The sequence below is a fragment of the Antedon mediterranea genome, chromosome 9 (genome assembly GCF_964355755.1).
Source record: "Antedon mediterranea chromosome 9, ecAntMedi1.1, whole genome shotgun sequence".
In the NCBI taxonomy this organism is placed as follows: Eukaryota; Metazoa; Echinodermata; class Crinoidea; order Comatulida; family Antedonidae; genus Antedon; species Antedon mediterranea.
In genome coordinates this window covers 15,757,195-15,764,413 of record NC_092678.1, presented here as the reverse complement: position 1 = coordinate 15,764,413, position 7,219 = coordinate 15,757,195, and the positions used below count along the sequence as shown (strand labels likewise).

Sequence of the window (7,219 nt, the reverse complement as noted above, 5' to 3'; positions counted from 1 at the left end):
AGTGGTACAGAAAATATATCAGCTACAGAAGCTCTTTGGTTTCTTTTAGCACAATACAGCTATCTGTTTTTTTCAAGAATAATACAAAAAATAATTCTTGATTGTAATGTACCTGGGAACTGTAATAATTATTATTTAACGCATTGTTCACGGTTTCAGGTACTATCCTTTGGTAGTCCTACTGCGTACACTTATTTATTGTATTTTTTACGGTTTTCAGGAGTTTATACAGTAATCAAATAACTACAATATCAGAAAATGTGTTTGATGGTTTGACATCATTGACAATACTTTGAGTGCTTTCTATTGTTTATCATACTTTTGAAAATAGTATATTTTCGTTGAAATACAACATTTATTTTTATATTATTTCATTTTTAGGCTAATCCTTTGCAATACTGGATATTTTTATTATGAATGATGTATCCGTTATTCTAACATAGGCTCCTGTAGTTGTAGTGTGTGTATTAATGTTTTTAATTCGTTATTTTTACAGTAAATTATTATAACTTAAATGTTATTAAATGAAAAATAATGTAATTATGAGAGGACTCGGTTATTTATCCCCCGTACGGTGAAATAGCACTGATTCTTTATTCGGACGTGCAACAAATCGGACCTACTTTGGATTGTAGGCCTACGTACATTATTCACGTTATCCGTCCGTAATATTAACTTAAGTTAAAATGTGAACATACCATTTTCACAGCTGTTTCAACTAGATATCAAAAAAAGTCAAGCGCCCTCAGTGTTAGCAGACGAGGCTCTCCCGAGTCGCGCGGACATAAATTTTTGTTTACAAACCATTATTTCGCGAACGCCAAATTAAATTTCGCTATCGTGAGTTTTTTTGTAGTAAAACATTTTATACAAAACTAAATGATTAAAAAAAGTGTATGTTCAATTATAAAATAAATATTTTATTGTTTCTTTACTATGAATTAATAAATAAACGACGATATTGTCCATTTTACTGAAATACTCTCCAGCACATAAACCAGGAAGTCAAGATAAACTGTGTAAAGAAATGGTAAACAATCGTAAGTAGAAAATATCATTGTATTCTTTACTTTTTTTTTGGATATAATTAATTTTTTTTTAAAAAGAACGAACTAGAATATAGTCCATCATTATTATATAAACAAAATAATACTAGTTTTGTTAATATAGCCTGGTTCAGTTTTTTAGTAAAACTCGCATATTTTGCAACCCCTTTATACATTGTTATTGTTGTCGGCAAGAAAACGGTTTGGCGATAGGCTTAGAAAGTGCGCTGACGCCCGCGATGACCGTGACAGTAATGTGGGCCTAGAATAAAGCTAGGCCGAAACATAGAAAATTCGTAATAGTTAAACCTTTAATTACCCTAATCCTACATTTAATCATTATAACTGTTACCAAATAATTAATGGCATGTGTTTATAATAATAATTATTGCTTTCCTGGTGCATTTTTAGGCTAGCTGGTGTGACTGAGTGACAGTCACAGCCTAGGCTAGGCATTAATAGTAAAACATTTGTATTTATTGTATAATAATGTTTTAATATTTTGACTATTAGCTCTCTTGTTTGGATTTGTTTGGACACAAAACTGAAGTACTGTAGATTTAAAAATTGATTTATTTTTAAAGGAAAGTACAGTTGCATCTATTGTTTTTGTAATCAAGATGACATCAGAACCAACAATGTTCCTCAAGCCTGTAGATATCTCAAGGCCTACAATCATGACTACAAGTTTTTTGTAGACCATGGTAGTGAAAAAAAAAATAAGCAAAACTATATCGCACAGTTTTGTTAGGCCATACCTGGTAGACATTGAATTAAACAGGGTAGGTAAATAATCATAACCACCTCTTTAGAAAGTTTAATACACACTCCAAACAATGAAATGTGTGTTTGTACTTCATATTAAAGAACAATGTTTGTACAGAAAAGGTCGGACGACTACACACAGGTTAGCAAATGAGTAGATATACCACGGGAATAAGTTTGAGATGAATCTGTTTATTAAACGTCTCATTCAATTCTACAAATAAATACAGAAAAGAATCATAAACAACCTTTAACCTTATACCATAGCATATAACCTCAATAATCATTTACAAATCTTCATACCAACATTCAATCATAAAATAAACTGTTAAAAGCATAATCAAATATAAACAATACTGAGTATTAAAATACAGATACAATAATGTTTCTCATACACTTGTCATTAATTTTCTTGGTAACTTTCATCAAAATACCACATTTTACATAGATTTTAACATGACTCACAACTTTGCCGGGCATAAATACTTCCAGATTATACAGCGTACAGTTTCTACAGTTACGTTCTCAGGTTAGCAAAAGCACATGAATAACTCCATAGCCTAAAACAATATAATTATATTCATTATGTATCAATATCCCTGCTTAACTCATACGTATAAACAAACCTCCATTCAGAACAAAAAGCAACTCTGATCTATAATAATGTTAACCTACAGCAAAGTTAAGTCGACGCGAGGTCAGATACGAATCACTCATGCGTGACGGATCAAATTCAGAGTGAACATTCTTATGCAACCGGTCTATACCTAGAAATTCTAAGTTACATACATAGATTCTAAAGAATCAACATTATCATGTGAACCAATATATCGGATACTAAATTTAGCCTAAATATATTTTAGGAATATTACAAAATGTTTCGGTCTATCATCATAACAACCTTGTCTTATATAGTCTACCGTATCACTCAAAATGGCGGCTACCACGATGCAGCACATGTTCAAGATAAATCTCATAATTAAAGGCAAAATATCGTAACTATGACTAAACAAATAGTATCACATAAATATAATAAACTTACATTTATCATTGTAATTTACACAAGCAATCGTACGGAACAGATCACGGAAATATAGACGGAATTTCCGGACAGCTCAAATACACATGTCTACAGTAACTCGACTATAGCTGAACTGTACCACACAACCGTAGGTGGCAGCAAATATTACTCGATCGTATATAAGATTATCGCAATAATCCTACAATGTTAGTATAAAATAACTGTCGAAACAAACAATTGTTAAAGTAATTTATAAATATAAATCTTTTCTTTATTAAATATTTCCTCAATCAACTATTTTTCCAGGTGTCAATATGTTATAATATTCAACATGCGACAGGATGCTGACATCTTGACTGGTAAATTCAAATGTTGTTTCAACTTTACATTGACATTACATAATAACTCAATTGGTCAAGTTGCTCTTTAAATATACATTGTCCCTTTGAGCATAGAATTTCAAAATTGTTTATCCTATTTTTATGCATAATAAAGCAAACCTTTGGCTGGAACTTATTTTCCTATGAATTATCCATATATTATCATTATCTGCTACAAGAAGTAGTTGTTAACATTTTGAAAATATAATAATTTTGATGCTCATTTTTTATGCAGATTGACATTTATTTGGTTGACCAATATTACAAAGTTACAAAAGCTACAAAGTACAATGATTAAAATCCAGTCTTTAGAAGAGAATCTTGAGCATTTAAGAAATGAACTCTCAGTGTCACTTGTGACAAAACAGCATAGTAAGATTGCAGAGACTGGCCACAGAATAAATCTAAAAGAACAAGAGGTCAAAGACTTGGTCAGTCCTACATTATATACCTTTAAAATTATGTCTAAAACATGCAATACTATAAAAATTAATGCCATATTTCTTTTATATATTTTATATAGCGAACTACTATGAACCAAGAGATTTGAAACTGGACCTCTATGTACAAAAATGGACGAGGTATTTTGAAAAAATAAATTCCTCGACAGCAGTACCATGGAAAGAGTTTTGTGGGAAATCATGAAGATACATCTGACGTTTATTTCACCTGAGATCCAACATGAAGTAACTAGGCCGGTAACTAAGTGCAGAAAAGTTGAGGAATAGTTTGCTATTTCTCAGTTAATTGTTACAGTATTGCATATTATTTTATACAGTATACTGTATGAATGGTAGTATTGTTTTGTGTTATTGCTAGAACAATGATTTTGTAAATATTTAACAAATGGTATATGAATTGTAATTGAATTTAATTTGTTGGAAGTTATTTTATTTTAATTTGGTTTATATATATTATTGATTGATAACGGAAATTGATATTATTTACTGATTTAGATTGTGATTGCATATACAATACAAATATGAAAGAAATATGCATTTATAATTAAATATCTAATGTCACAGTACTCTATAGCTTATTTCTATTAATATATTACAGATCTTTGACTAAGACATGCTAGGTAGGCTGCTAGCCTTTAACCTGCTGATGATGTAGCCTAGCCTATATATAGTATAGGCCTAGCTAGGCATGTAACCTGGCCTACTCTGTACTCCTCTCTCCCAATATGAATGATTATTAAAAAAGCTTAGGCCTAGGCTAGGCCTAATTTTTAGTTAGGACCAGGAACAAGTAATTAATCAGCTTTATAACAGGTCAACTGTCACTTAGGCCCCCGAATAGACATGTTTACGTGTTAAAAATAAACAGTTATTTTATTTTAATTTGGTTTATATATTAATAATTATTTATTGATAACGGAAATTGATTTTATTTACTGATTTAGATTGTGATTCATTGCATATCAAAATAATAAATATACAATACAAATATAAAAGAAATATGCATTTATGATTAAATATCTAATGTCACAGTACTCTATAGCTTCTTTCTATTAATATATTACAGATCTTTGACTAAGACATGCTAGGTAGGCTGCTAGCCTTTAACCTGCTGATGAGGTAGCCTAGCCTATATATAATATAGGCCTAGCTAGGCCTGTAGCCTGGCCTAATCTGTACTCCTTTTCCAATATGAATGATTATTAAAAAAGCTTAGGCCTAGACTAGGCCTAGGCCTAATTTTTAATTAGGACCAGGAACAAGTAATTAATCAGCTTTATAACAGGTCAACTGTCACTCAGGCCCCCCCGAATATACATGTTTACGTGTTAAAAATAAACAGCCATTAGTCTTACACAGCTGGTTTTAACCACGCAAGGTGGCCTGGGCATAGCCTATTATAAGCTAGCATAGGAAAAAATCCAGCCAGGCAATATGAATACGATCCTTGTTAAAACATTCAAGGATAACTAAAGTATCCAACTAAATCAAAGAATTCAACAGAAAAAATTATTTTTAAACTGATATGGAAAACAACATTTATACCTACTTTTTAAATGTATCACTTGAGAAAAATACTGGCGTTGGGTGTACAATTTTCAATTACATTACCTCTTAAAATCCACGTGATAAAACGACGACAACATGTTTTTCACCTTCATCCAGGGTTGTTCTAATGAATATTCATTATTTTTCTGACTTTCACGGTCTTTATTTTGTTTTTATTGGCTATTAAAAAACAGTCGTTTTATGCTTGATTGCTTCCGGGTTCCTCATGTGGTTTGTATACAATATGTTTTCGGAATCGCTACTCCATAAAACGCTATGAAACGTTGGGGGCGCTGCACTTAATTCATATTTCTGGAACAGCTGTGTTTTCCAGAGTTTATCCATTTTTCTGATTTTCAAGTTTTATAAATAAAGGAACCACAGTCAAATGATCTTGATTTCTTCCCTCACATTGTATGGTTCAGTAATGGCTTGCTTGTGAGGTGATATCTGTTTATATACTTTATATTTTCCCTTCTCTCATATTTGCATTGCATCAGAGAAAGTCTAAATCGGCCACTGAAATGAGGAAAACAATTAAATAACTGTACTATGAAATATAGCAGAAAAACTTGATTGTTATTCTAGTTATTGTATTGTTATATAGTAGTACTACAACACCTCTTGGAAATGTGTGTATATTGATTTATTTGCAGGTATTTAGATTATAACGCTATAACTACCATACATTCGCATTATGTTACTATTATACAATTCGTATCAAATCATTAGTACGGTGTTACATCTAAGGACAACATTCTTTTAAAAAAAAGTTTCAGAATACATATGTCTCTACGGCACCTTACCCATGTGTACAAAACAAAATTGTACAGTCACATTTCAGAAGTTGGTTAAGACCTTGTGGAGGCGTGAAATGTGCAAAAATAAAAACGATCAGTTTTGACGTTAAATGTGCAAAAGGTATTCTACAAATGTGCAAATCATTTCTTCAGTCAAATTCCTATTACATTTTATATTTTGGGTTCGTAGGTCTTTCAGAGTAGAAATAACAATAGGAAAAGAGTATAATAAATTTAAAATGTTCAATATTATAAAAATTAATTATACTGTTGTATTTTATTATAATCAAAGGCTCTAAATTGCCTCGGATAAATTCAACTCGCCCTCAAATCAACTCGGCCTCAAGTCAACTCGGCCTCACGTCAACTACAGTAGGCCATGTTAAAGTATGACACGGAAAAAGTGCAAAAAAATGGGACAAAATCATTCTAATGAACAGAAGAAAAATAATAAAAACGAAGTACGCATGTATAGGGATGAATATTAGTATGAATGTGAATGTTATATGTACGATTCAAAATAGCGCAAAGATTTCGCAATTTGAATCTGCACAAGCTTGTTTATTTTGAAATTGCGCAATTTTAATAACATTTTATTCTTTTAATGCGTTACCCTCTTCATAAAAAAACATCATTTCAATATAACATAAGATTTATTGGACCTAAACTATGGAATAAACTACCTTCAAATATTAAAGATGCTGTAACTAAGAAAAGCTTTTCATTTAAACTTAAAAAATATATCACATCCAAGTATTAATTTTTATTATATTACATTTTATGATAATAATTATAATGATGAGTAACAAGAATACGAACAATTCTTAATTTATACCAAAACTATTTTTTTAAAGTTATTTTCTTATTTAGTTTACCCATGTTATGTAAATTTATATTTTGTTATTTCTTTATTTTCTTTTTTTTTTTTTTCTGTGTAGCTTAAATCTCATCTTTGTTTAGCTATGTCTGTCACAAGCTTTTTGCTTTTTTTTTAACATGCCTTGTTCAATTTAATTACCTTTCTTTACAATATTGTGTATACTGTTTTAATTTGAAGAAAACAAATGTTACTTTGAATTGAATTGAATTGACTTGCATTATGTTTATATTTATGCGTCACAGGTTTATTTTAACTTTGGTTTTATCAAATACTAAAATACATTGCACTATTTTTTAATCTGATCAATTTTAATCGAGT

The 7,219-nt window shown here is 30.4% G+C and overlaps 2 long non-coding RNA genes across 2 annotated transcripts; one reads left to right on the top strand and one right to left on the bottom strand.

Moving 5' to 3' along the window:
• Positions 1 to 1,913: 1,913 nt before the first annotated feature.
• LOC140059487 (uncharacterized) lies at positions 1,914 to 2,930 on the bottom strand. The gene is made up of 3 exons (XR_011847203.1): positions 2,854 to 2,930; positions 2,277 to 2,371; positions 1,914 to 2,025 (listed from the first exon to the last, which is right to left on the bottom strand). It is a non-coding gene; the product is annotated as an uncharacterized lncRNA (long non-coding RNA).
• Positions 2,931 to 3,145: 215 nt separating this feature from the next.
• Positions 3,146 to 3,793, top strand: LOC140059490 (uncharacterized). Its single transcript, XR_011847204.1, has 3 exons — positions 3,146 to 3,191; positions 3,448 to 3,643; positions 3,736 to 3,793. It is a non-coding gene; the product is annotated as an uncharacterized lncRNA (long non-coding RNA).
• The last annotated feature ends 3,426 nt before the right edge of the window (positions 3,794 to 7,219 follow it).